We start from the raw sequence: 13,469 nt of genomic DNA on the forward strand, positions 1-13,469 counted from the left end.
TTGGATTCCTGGGATGGCCAAAAACTCAGGAACCTGGGGCTCAAAATTGTCTGGTGGTGGGGTCCATACGAGATCAATTATTGGGGGGGGTCTCAGCTGCTCTACGGGGGCGTCTTTGAGGGGGTCGCTCATCACTAGAGGAAGAGGAGCTTAAGATGAATCCTTCAAATTCCCCGCTTGCATCACTGGCTGTGTCAGAGTCAGAGGCAAGCATGGCATATGCCTCCTCCGCTGAATACATTCTTCTGGATGACTGGGATGACATTTGGGATGCCATTTTTATTTTTGTGTTTCTGGTAGTGAAATGTTTCAACACGTGTATAGTGTAGGGGGGGGTACAAACTTTATTTCAACCCGTGTGTAGTGTGTATGTAGTGCAGAAAAAAAAAATACTTTATACAGGAATTTGATCCCAATTAAAAAAAAAAAAAATTGAAGGGGTTAAAAAAAAAAAAAAAAGGTCCTGCGCCAAAAATTGAGCACAGATGTTGGTCAGTAACGTCCGTCACTGAACAGCGCTCAAAGGCAACAGGAATTTGATCAAAAAAAAAAATAGATCAACCCTGTGCCGAAAAAGCTGATCAGTGATGTACGTCACTGATCAGCGCACAGTGGCCACAGGACACCCACAAAATCACAGTGTGTGTAAAAAAAAAATTAAAAAAAGACCCCACAGCACCCTCAAAAAAAAAAAAAGGTGATCACTGATGCGACACTGATTACCAGTGAGGGGCAGCAGGTGCACAACCTTTGGTGCAACTGACAGTGCAACTGGCAGCAACTGACAGGTATATATAAAAAAAAAAACCCTGCACCCCCAAAAAGTTGCTGATCAGCACAGATATACTGATCAGCACAAAAGGGGGGGCAGCAGACACAAAATATAGCACTCTCTATCACTCTCTGTCACTATCTCTCTCTATCTCTCACTATCTATCACTCATGACACTGCAGCAGCAGCACTGACAGTTATATATATAAAAAAAAAAACCTGCACCCCCAAAAAGTTGCTGATCAGCACAGATATACTGATCAGCACAAAAGGGGGGGCAGCAGACACAAAATATAGCACTCTCTATCACTCTCTGTCACTATCTCTCTCTATCTCTCACTATCTATCACTCTATGACACTGCAGCAGCAGCACTGACAGGTATATATATATAAAAAAAAAACCCTGGACCCCCAAAAAGTTGCTGATCAGTTAATTTATACTGATCAGCACAAAAGGGGGGGCAGCAGTCAGTTGCACACGCAGCACAGCTGTATATATATATAAAAAAAAAACCCAGCACCCCCAAAAAGTTGCTGATCAGCACAGATATACTGATCAGCACAACAGGGGGGGGGGGGGCAGCAGACACAAAATATAGCACTCTCTGTCACTATCTCTCTCTATCTCTCTCTATAACTCTATCACACTGCAGCAGCACAACACAGGAAGTCACAAGAAGTCACAAGATCCAGGAAGCATCCAGCACACTACAAGCAGTGATCAGATAAGTATTTGCAAGGATCAGGTCAGTATATCACGGCAGATAGGCACGGTGACCGCACTGCACGCAATTCCAGACCGGAATGGCGTCTGCAGTGCAGTCACCGTTAGTTTAAATCACCCTCCATGGCTGTGATTGGTCCGTCGGTCCGACGGACCAATCACGGCCTTTGGGGGCGGGTGGGGTGAGGTGGGGTGACACCAGTGTCACCCTTACACCCCGTGGTGATTGGTGCTGTACTTTACAGCACCAATCACCACCGATCCCTGTGTCACCGGCGAACGTTATTCGCCGGTACACAGAAAACGCTGTAATTGGCTGTTCACATTGAACAGCCAATCACAGCGATCGCCGACGGGGGGGAGGCATCGCCGCCCCCCCTGGACATGCTGGGACATGTCTGCTGTCAGGGACAGCAGACATCTCCAAACTGTCACCGCATCTATAGACGCGGGGACAGTTTAAAGCCATGACGTACATGTACGTCCTGTGTCGGGAAGTAGATCCCGGCCATGACGTACATGTACGTCAAATGTCGGGAAGGGGTTAAATGTTATTTTGTATTATTTCGTCCTGAAAAAAAAAAAAAAGTTATATATATATATATATATATATATATATATATATAATTTATTTTTTATTTTTTTTCAGGCCGAAATAATAATTATATATATATATATACACACACACACATATATATTTATTACTTATGTAATATCTGGGCTCCCGTTTTTCTTATGAGACCACGTCCCCTCGCCACACTATATAAAATCAACTCCATGCGTAGTTGGAAAGTAGGGGTATGAAAAAATGGGGTGCATTGACCGGCCGTTCTCTGACTGGCTGAGAGCTGAGTCAGCCAGCAGCACTCGTCGCACCCGGCACCACATCCCCTCCCGACTCCCGCAGCGCTGCTGATATATATGAACATCACCGCCCGGCCAGGTCAGCACTCCCCGGCGCTCAGGGACCCGCTGCCCGCCCCACTGCTCCCCCTGATGAGAGCACCGCCGCCCCCTGCCCCTCACCGCCCGCCCCCTGCGCCCCGACATGTGATAAATCGCAAGCGATTTATCACATGTCAAATTTGGCTCATCAAGTGCCAAATTGTGTGTGAGCCTCCCGGGCAGCTCACAGGAGAATTGGGTCCGACTTGTCTTAAGGACAAGTCGGCCTAATGTATGGGGACCTTTAAACCCCACAGTAGATCGCCAGTGTCCCCTGCCGGATGAATGAGAACATTTCCACTATGGCATTCAGTGTATTTCTTATGTGTAATCTACTGGTTTCGTTGATATTAACAAGTCAAAATGACACTGTAGCAAGGTGAGCTGGGCAATATTGAGGCAGTTGCAGATAATTTATACCCCCTTTTACACCAAGGCAAAAACCCAGGATATTGCCTGGTGGACCCGGGTCAGCGTCGGTGTAAATGAGGTAGCTAAATGAAAAGGTAGGTGGCAGTGTAAACGGGTATGCCGGGTCATCCGATCTGGCTCCCGTTTACAGCAATGGGGAAGCCCAAACACTAGACCGCAGCAACCTGCATTCAGTGTGGAGGTTGGGGAAGGAGAGGAATGGATGCCTGTGTGCGGCATTCATTCACATCGAGGATGGAGGCTTGGGGGGTGCACAGAGGCTGGGGGCAGCCCAGCAGTTTACCTTGGTGCTGGGCTTGCCCCAGTGTGGACAATGCAACTGCTGTACTAGTGTTTGCACCCCTTCTGCACCGCTTGGCAGTGTTAGTACAGAGTGGTATTGTAGCTAAATAACTTTTTCCCTGCAATATAAATAATCTCTTGATTTAACCCTTAAGATTAAAAAGCAATGCTTTAAAATGCCATCTATAATCAGCAGATTAAATTATCTGCAACTGCCTCCAGATTGCCCATCTCACCTGGCTACAGTGTCATTTTGACTTGGTAATATTAGGGATGTGCGAGTTCAGATTGGGGGAATCCAGACACCAACGAACACCATCAATCTGAACCCACTCTCTGAGCCTGTTCGGTAGTCCCCCCCAGAGGCGGAGCACGGGTCTCTGGAGCTCGCAAGATCCTGCCATCGGTTATCTTGAGATTCGGACCCTATAAAGGGGTGGGCAGCCAGGCACCATCTTCACTCCAGTCTGGGAGAGTGAAGACAGCATGTGTCCTGGCTGCCTGCCTGCATGCACGCCTGCTTGCCCGCCCACCAGCTGTCCCAAGCCAATGCTAGTATACTAGGAGTAGAGGGAGAGTAGTACTCTCTGCAGCTGTTGTGTTTGTACAGCCCAGTGACAGGGCTCTATAGGCCAGCCCAGTGACAGGGCTCTATAGGCCAGCCCAGTGACAGGGCTCTATAGGCCAGCCCAGTGACAGGGCTCTATAGGCCAGCCCAGTCCACTGGCACTGACGTTAAAGTCCATTGGTTCTGCCACATAAGTCCATCCTGCCGTATAAATCTAGTGATATTGCTGCATAAGTCCAGTGGTACTGAATTTAAAAGCCATTGGTACTTCCACAGTACAGCAGACAGCAGCAGAGGCTGTGTGCACCCCCCGCCCAACTTCCATACTGACTGCAGGATGCTGAGGTCCGGAAGTTGGGCTCCCCCATTGCTGTAAACGGGAGCCTACACATGGGGCGATTTCAGGACATTTTCTAAACTAGGGAGGTCATTCTGGTTATTATGCACCGTTGCAAATTTGCAGTGGTGAGTGATGTTTTGTGACTGCACATCCACATAAAACATTTATGCGCATGTGCAGCCGTGACAAATTGCTTGTTCGCCATTCCGTTCACATCTAGTAGTGCTGGCGGGGGGAGGTGGCAGTGAAGTGTGGTGATGTGGGTGATGGGAAGCTGACATCACGTACAGGTAGCCAACAGATCCAAGAACCAGAGAGATCTGCGAGCACTTGCAAAATCATTCGATGGTCATGACCATCGAATGATTTTGCCCCCATGCGGGGATATTTTGTGTGTGTGTGTGTGTGTGTGTGTGTGTGTGTGTGTGTGTGTGTGTGTGTGTGTGTGTGGGGGGGGGGGGGGGGGGGGGGGCATTTGCGCGGTATTTAAATGACATGAATAGTGCATGCAAGCACTGTTCCCAAATGGTCTTAACACTGTGGTGACAAGTAAAGATACCGTTACAGGAGTTCACCAATGACTGCTTGTGTAAGCCCTTTGTGGATATTTGGGAATCCCGGCCTACATGTAATTTCAACTCATAGAAATCTGTGCCTGACCCTGACTTTTTTATGTTTTTTTTTACATATTGACACGGAGAAGGGAACCACTACACCCACTTGGAGAGTGGCCCATACACACTGGGCGAATTAGAGCTCAAAGCCGCCCAGTGTGTATGGCCCTTAGATGAGCGATGATGCGTGCTCCCGCATCACCGCCAGGAAAGCTGTTCATCTGCCGGTATTACCAGCAGATGAGTGGCTTTGAGGACGTCTTTTTTTTTTTTTTTAACGTTTTTATTGTTTTTCAATTGAGTTTGTTATAACAATACATGCATTAGGGTGAATGTACATAGTCAAGGAAATTGGATATGCATGAATGTACAAAGTTATTACATTTGGTGAACAGTTAGGTTGTTACAAATAGTGAACAATTAGGTTGTATTATTCGGAACTCTACCCAAAGAAGGAAGTTGGTTTAGGTCTATGTTGCAATTCAATTCAAATATCTAAATTTGTCAATTTTTCCTTTGGGATTTTGGTAATATGAGGTCTTTACTATTAAGCATATAAGACCCTTTATATGTATTGGGTTTATTTCTTGTGTAAAGTTCCCATTTACACTTGAATTTAGGTTTATGAGTAAAGGAAAATAGCTTCCCATTGTTCACATAATAGACAAAGACATAGAAACATGGAGGGAGAGGGGGGGGGTCCACGAAATACAGAGAAAGAGACTTTTATACAGTGAGTTACCACTCCTATCTAAATATGTAATAGGTATTCTTATAATCTTAGCATTCATGAGTATCATCACAACAACAAAAGTGAGTATATCAATAGGCTAGGGATTTGGCCCAGGGGAGCAGCGACAAATGTGTCCAGAATTATTTTCATATCAGGAGGGATAGTTTATCCCAGGTATTCCCGGGATCACTTCCCAGATCTTAAATTTCTCTCAATCCCTTCCTTCTTTCGTCCAAAGGTGATGTCGGGTATCTATAAGTATCAGCTATGGGCTGGGGCAATATCAGTTTTGGCTTTCAGTTGAAGCTGATAAATAGGGGCTGGCCCTTGTCCATAATGAAGTATCAAAATATTGTTGAATTGTGTATCTCGAAGTGTCATCCAAAGAGTGTATAAAGTAGCTCCACTTCTTGAAGAATGGGATAGCTGAGACATTTTCACGAAGTAGTAAGGATTTCAGGTCGAAATATAGCAGTTGGAGAAGTCTCGACTTAAGTTCTTGAATATTGGGTGCAGACTTTTTTATCCAATGCCGTAGGATTAATTTTTTCCCCATTGTAAAAATGACAACCAGAAAAGGAATATGTTGCGTAAAAGAAGGGAAAGGGTTCAGATTTTGGAATTTGAAAAGCAGGTACACTTCAGGAGATATAGGGACACAAATCTGGATTGTTTTTTCAATGTATTGAGCAATTTTATTCCAAAAATGGCGGATCTTTGAGCAGTCCCAAAAACAATGCATATATTTTGCGTTAGCCATAGCACATTTGTAGCATTGACCCAGATCATCCGAGACCATGTATTTCCTTTGGGCGGGAGAAATGTAAAACCTGAGCAGAAATTTTAAATGCGTTTCTTGTAGATATGCTGATTCTAGTATCTTGGAGTAATGACAATAGTTAGAAACAACACATTCTGAGTTATGCTGTATATCAGGGATATCTACAGCCCATTTTGCAATTATGTTGGGTATATGAGAAGCAAAGGAGGGAGAAGCTTCTATCAATAAAGGATAGAGCATATTTATCCTAAATTGCCTCTCAGATCTATGGATAAGCAATTTAAGTATGGGGTGGGAAGCTGAGGTTAACCTTAGGGATGATTTAATAGAATAAGCATAATGTCTGACTTGTAAGTATATATAGAAATGCGTGTGAGGCAGAGAATAAGTTTGAGAAAGGTCACTAAAAGGGAGTATTTCGCCTCCCGGATCGAAGATTTTGGAGATCATAGAAAGACCTTTTTGTTTCCAGAGCCTGAGAACACTGTTGCCCACCGAGGGAGGAAATTTAGGGTTACCCCATAAGGGTATATATGGGGAAAATCTAGAGTCACACCTCAGTGTCTTGTGTAGGCCCTTCCAATTCACAAAGGTATCTCTGAACATAATATTTGCCTTAATCTCTTTTGGAATATCTATCAAATCCATATGGAGAAGCGCAGCTGGAGAATAGGGATAGAAGTTTGCACAGTCAAGAGAGAAGTCAGTGTAAACCGATCTTTCCAGCAACCAGTCACTCGCATATCTGAAGAATACTGCAGTAGTATAAGCCCTGAAATCAGGGATTTTCAACCCACCACTCTGTCTCGGCAGCATCAGCTTGTTTAGGGCAATTCTAGATCTTCCTCCTCTCCACAGAAACTTAGATATATGTTTATTTATCTTTATTAGATCTGTATATTTCAGGGAAATAGGGAGAAGTTGGACATTGTAAAATAATTTAGGGAATATAATAGATTTCACTGCTGCCGTTCTGCCTAAGAGTGAAAGGGGGAGAGTATTCCAGGATGTCATGAGAGAGGTTATTTTAGGGATAGAGGGTGCGAAATTTGCTTTATATAAGTTTTCTGTTTTGTCAGTAATGATTATACCTAAGTACTTGATTTGTGATTTGGCTATTTTAAATTTGTCAAATAGTGGGAAAGATTTTAGATCCGTAGTGTAATTACCTATCATTAGCAGCTCAGATTTTTCTAAATTTACCTTATATCCCGAAATCAGCCCAAATTCGTGTATTAAATCAACTATAGTGGGAATAGAAGTCAGAGGGTTAGTAACATAGAGTATCATGTCATCTGCAAATAACGTGACTTTCATTTCATAGTTTTGAATCTTTATTCCTTGGTAGCTTGTAGATTGTCTGAGCAGTAGGGCTAGTGGCTCGATGGCCATGGCGAAAAGGAGGGGGGAAAGGGGGCAGCCTTGTCTGGTTCCCTTATATAACTGGAAGTGATCAGAAATTTGGCCGTTGCTAATAATCTGAGATGTAGGGTTTGAGTATAGAAGTTGTATATATGATATGAATTCAATGGGAAAGCCAAAATGTTCCATTGTTTTATACAAATGTGTCCAGCTCACAAGGTCGAAAGCCTTCTCCGCGTCGATGGACATAATTATCCCCGGGGGGAGAAGGCCAGACTTGTTTTGGGTATGATGAATGGCAGTTATCAGTTTTCTAATATTGATCACCGAATGTCTGCCTGCGATGAAGCCTGTCTGATCATGGTGTATGATCATAGGCATAAGAATTTTGAGTCTGTCAGTCAGGATCTTAGCCAGGATCTTATAGTCCGAGTTCAACAAAGAAATCGGCCTATAAGATCCTGGGGCTGTTAGATCTCTACCCGGCTTTGGCAGTGTTTTAATATATGCTGAGTTGAAATGATAAGGCAGGGTTTTGTTAGTGAGCATGTAGTTAAAGGCTCTGACCAAGGGAAGGACAACCTGGGGGAGCATTAGTTTGTAAAAGCTGCTGCCAAAGCCGTCCGGTCCTGGAGCTTTGCCTTTCTTGAGAGATCTGATGACCCCTGTAACTTCCTCCTCTGTGATCGGTTGGATTAGAGCTGGGAGATATTCATTTGGAATTTTTGGAAAGTTAACGTTTGATAATAATCGGGGTGTAGGGTCTTCAGTATTACTTGGTGTGGAGATAGAGGAATACGGATTGGAGTATAGGTCTGAGTAGAAGTCTTTCATTACCTGGGCGATATGTTTATTGGATGTTGTGAATGTGTTGTCTGGGAGTTTCAAGGGGTGTACTGTAACATTGGATCTAGAACCATTTAACATATTTGTCAGGAGTTTACCGGTCTTGTTGCCGAAGCAATGATAACGGTAATTGATGTTATATAATTGTTTGTTACCTCTGTTGTGCAGGTATTCGTTGGAATGTGTTTGTGCTAGTACATATTTTTGTTTGTTTGTTGGAGAGGGTCTTGTCTATATTGGGAGTATGATGTGGATAATGATTGTTGTAGCAGGAGGAAAGTAGCAGAGTATTGTTTGTTGAGTTTGGCAACGTAGGAGAGGATGAATCCTCTTAATACAGCTTTTGCTGTCTGCCAGAACAGAGGGGGGTTTGTAATTGCGTGTGACTGGTTGCTGGTGTTGAAATTATCCCATTCCTCTCTTAATTTATTTTTAAATTCTGCTGAACTAATAGGTGATTTGGGAATCTCCAGATGGATTTCTCGGTAGGCTCCTCATTTACAAGTGTTTAAACCAGAGTAGAGAGTGGTCGGATATGAAAATTGGCTCCATTTTCTGAGGCTGTGACTCTAGATAATAGTTTTTTCTGAAAGAAGCATGTAGTCGATACGCGAATACGTATGGTGAGCCGCAGATAGGCAAGGAGTATTCCCTGGCAGTGGGATTCATTGTTCTCCAAATATCTGCCAATTGTAGGCTTGAGGCCACTTGCGTGACACCTAGAGCAGGGAGAGATGGGGTTTTTTTTGTCTTTGAGGACTTATCTAAATAAGTATCGGAGACCAAATTGAAGTCGCCACAAAGTATCAAGTTAGTGTGCATGAGAGGGTCAACTCGCCAAGAAGTTTGGTAAAAAATTGTTTTTTGTATATTGTTGGCGCATATATATTACACAGGGTATATGGAGTAGAGTGTATTGTTACCTGAGAGATTGTAAATCTTCCTTCAGGATCAGTTATATTTTTCACTAATTTCATGGGGATGTTGCGTTTAATCAAAAATAACCACTCCTCTTGCTTTTGAGTTAAATGTGGCACTAGCTAGATGTTTCCATCCCAGCATTTGGAGTTAAATGTGATTCTTGAAGTAGTACTATATCTAGCTTCATTTTGTTGCAGTAAACTAAGATCTTTCTGCGCTTAGCTGGCGAGTTGATACCTCCCACGTTTATGGAGCCCACCTTCAACTCCGTCATGGATACATTTTATCTGAGTCAGGAGCACGGGGACACACTGCGCATAAGAACATTTGAATGAGACCCGGGTAAGACACAAGAGGGGGGGGGAGACAGGACAACAATTGCTAATATTACTAAATACGAGATCTATTGCTGTGTCCAGCACAGCAATAATAAGTGTTTCTAAAATCCAACACTTACGGTTTACAAATAAGAACAGTAATTCCATTAAATTTACCAGAAATGGCATCAACTTTCCGGAGCAAAACTCTCTCCGGCTCCACCTCATCAATGTGCATACAGGGTGTGACTGAGCCTATACTAAAAGAAAGGGGGTATAGAGGAAGAAAAGGGGGGTGAGGGGTGGGGGGGGGGAGGGGGAACATAAAGGGAGAGCAAAGGGAGAGGTAAGATATGTCCTCTCGACTGGATTGGAATCTTACAAACTCTATGAACTAAATTTAAACACTGAATTGTGCAACTTTCATATATTTAACAGACTAGCATAGCGGCAATAGCTTTGCTAACTTAGCCAAAATATTTCTTCTAACCGGTTATCAGTCAACAGTCAAGGGCAGGGTGGTTTCCTGGAGTGGGAAGGAAGGGGTGCGTCAGATATGTCATCCTCTTTGTGGAGTCGACTTTCTTTCAGAAATTCTGTGACATCAGCCGGGGTAGAAAAATCGTGTTGTGAGTCTTTCAGGAAGATTCTGAGTTTAGCAGGATAATATCAGCGCAAATCTCAGCTTTTCAGTAATCAGTTGGCTGCATATTGGCGAAAATACTTTTCTTGCCTTTGTGACTTCTGCAGAGAAATCTTGGAATAGTCTTAGTGAGTGGCTTTCCCACTTGATAATAGGTGTTTTCCTGGATGCTCTCCACAGGGTCATTTTATGAATGAAGCTTAGGCATTTAAAAATGGTAACCCTAGGGCGGGTGTCATTTGGGCGTGGGGTTGCTCCTAAGCGGTGGACGCGCTCTATCACCATTGTGGCGCATTCTTCACTTACGCCCAACAGTGAGGGTAAAGTTTGACTGACAAAGAGCTCCAGGGCCTGACCTTTAACAGTTTCAGGAGCCCAACCAGTCGCAAATTGTTTCTCCTCGATCGGTTTTTCAATTTCTTCCAGCCTGTTAGTAATAGCGTAATTTTCCTTTTCAAGGCGTTTAATTTCTAATTGTGCGTTTGCCATGCTATGTGACAGTGAGCCAATGTTGTGTTCTGCGGTGTCTACCCTATTTCAGCTGCTGTAGCTGGGTAGTAATGTCACTCACCGCCTTTGCTAGCAGAGGGGCCATGGTGGAGGAGATGGCGTCGACCATGTCGTCATATGTAAGCGGAGCGGTCTGTGGCAGTCGGGAGGTGTCGTCGTCATCTCCTTGTATCTCAGAGGAGGATTTTTTGGAGGCTGGAAGCAGTGAAGTGGCATCGCCGTCCGGCGCCATGTCTGTTCCAGGCCCTCTCTTGAACTGGCGCCCGCTTTGTTGGTGAGAGCGCTGTGGCTGCGGGGCTGTCAGTTTTCTGTCCATCTTCCGTTCCAGGGGATCAAGGGAGGATAGCAGGGGACTTGCTCGGTCGTCTGGAGGCGAAAACGCCGTGTAAGAAGGGTGAGGTATCGGAGCACGGAGCGGAGTTGAGAGAGATGCGACTCACTCCATGCACCCGGAAACCGGAAGTGTCCTTTGAGGACGTCTTTGCATAGTGCTTCGATATGCAAAGCTGCCCCCCTCTGTCAGGGCAGGGGGAAAGCGGTTCAGTGTGTATGCACTCAGCCCCAGTGTGGCGGCAACCCGACCTCAGCGATCAGGTTGTGGCCACAGACATGCCACAGTAAGCCCAGGTGTAGGGCGGGAAGTTGGTACAACATCGCAACCTGGGACTTACCGCAATGCCCACATGGGACATGTAGTCTCCCCTGTCATGCTAACACGCCGTTCTCAGCAGTGAGATGTCAGCACAGCGGTGTGCGGTTACAGACGGAAGAGCTGACACACCGTTGAATTCATATGACAGAAAAAAGAAAATTCCTACAAGGGGCACTCAGAGCTGATGGTTTTGGCTTATTCAGCAATCAATATATTTGTTTAGTGTCCCAAGAAAAGTGTTGAACTTCCTCTGCTGAGCGGCATGTCAGCTCTTCTAGCAACCCTCCACCGCCCTGACACACTGCTCTCAGCAGAGTTGTTCAGCAGTGAGCCAGAACGGTGGGGGAAGTTGGAAGAGCTGACAGCCGCAGATTACATTCCTTAGCAAAATGTCAGTGCGGAAGGGGGCAAGGCTCAAAAGTTAAAAAAAAAATGGGCAGGGCATGGCACCCTGCAAAAGAAGCTTAGCAGGAACACTGTTTTATACCCTGGTGGTTGGACCCAGATATTACCTCACAAAACATGCTCAGACTATAAGGGGTAGTCAATGCTCTGACAGCTAGTTATCAGCACATAGAAGTGCCGATAACTCACCATCAGGGTATTCAATGTTTCCTCTTCTGTTCCCTGAGGCAAGGCAGCAGGAGTGAGAGTTGCCATTAAAATGGCAAACCTCACCGTGTAAGGTGATCCTCGCCGGCCTCTCACTGCGACGATACGGCCCCATCATTGGCAGGTATTCAATGCGGCCGGCGAGGGTGTTAAACAGCTCGGATTGCAGAAAACCAGCGATCCTCGCTGTTTAACCCCCGCGCCGGCCACTCGCTTTATTCAATGTTCTGGGGAAATTCTCGCTGTCACAGGATGGCGAGAATTCCCCAAAACAGCGAGACCCACGGCTAATGCAGAAACTCGCTGTTTTTAACCGCGAGTCTCGCTGCTTCTGGAGCCTCATACACCAATTTCCCCTCGTTCAAACAATGGAGCGAGGGGAAATTGGCGTATGAGGGGGCTGCTTTGAATACTGACAGGGTGAGTGGTGACAGCGAGCAGGAAGCTCTGCTCGCTGTCCCCACAGCATTGAAAACCTGCCATTGAATACAGCGAGGGGATTTAGGCGACAAAATACACCATCCTCGCAGTACAAACCCCCTTGTCAGCAGCATTGAATACGGCTAACATAACGGGACTATGTAAAAACCGGACCGGACTAGACTCCGGACCGCCGGACAGGACATCAAAATCTGCAGTCCGGAGCTTATAGGGTCTGGTCCGGGGGGTGTCCTGTTCGGGGGGGTGTCTTGTCTGGGGGGTCCCTGTGATAGCTATCACCAGGGACATAGGGGAGGGGAGATTACAGCCTCCCCCTGTGGTCCGGACCGTCTGGTTTTTGCTACATGCCCGGACCATACAGGGAGACTTTATTCTACCCCTCCTCCTCTACCTGGTGACAGGTGTCACAGGCAGAACCCCCAGACAGGACACCCCCGGACAGGACACCCCCCGGACCAGACACTACAAGCTCCAAAATGCAGAGTTTGATGTCTGGTCCGGGGGTTTTGTCCTGGTCCGGTTTTTACCCATACCCTAACATAACTAGTGATTATTCATTTCTGACACCACAAAGTGCATGAACTCCCACCAGCTACATAAAGTCCCATCTCCATCTTTTTTAAATGTACACAGAGGGAATTATTGGGGAAGCGATTCAAAGCCTTTTATTTGTGTGCTTTCCTTTTCTTCGTAATATGGTCCTGATACAAAAGCTGCATCAAAACAACACTCAATTATTATGTTCCCATAGTTATTTATTTGCTAATATACAAAAACAATTCAGAAGACCCACATAAGCGCTTGTGTAGCGCACCCCTCAGGTAAGTGTGTTGGTCCAGAGGATTACCTTGTGCGCCTTGGTTACAGATTTATTCTGTCGTTGTAGAGAGATAATGAAGAAACTATTTGCAGGAGAATTCTATTTAAAAGTTCACTACTGACACCCACTATTCCATGTTCATGAGTAACAGCC

The 13,469-nt window shown here is 45.3% G+C and overlaps 1 protein-coding gene across 2 annotated transcripts in view; it reads right to left on the minus strand.

Annotated features, from left to right (window-relative positions):
- LOC146075771 (uncharacterized) overlaps positions 1 to 13,469 on the minus strand; it is a 190,645-nt gene that overhangs the window by 176,369 nt on the left and 807 nt on the right. Inside the window, exons 2-3 of one of the 2 annotated variants that reach the window (XR_014473622.1) lie at positions 13,344 to 13,468; positions 11,085 to 11,157 (exon numbers count right to left, since the gene is read on the minus strand). The exons of the other annotated variant lie outside the window; for it this stretch is intronic. The gene's annotated coding sequence lies outside the window, so the exon portion shown is untranslated. Of the gene's footprint in view, positions 1 to 11,084; positions 11,158 to 13,343; position 13,469 lie in introns of those variants that run through there. 2 annotated transcript variants of the gene reach the window in all.

The sequence above is a fragment of the Crinia signifera genome, chromosome 4 (assembly GCF_055691185.1).
Source record: "Crinia signifera chromosome 4, ASM5569118v1, whole genome shotgun sequence".
Lineage (NCBI taxonomy): Eukaryota > Metazoa > Chordata > Amphibia > Anura > Myobatrachidae > Crinia > Crinia signifera.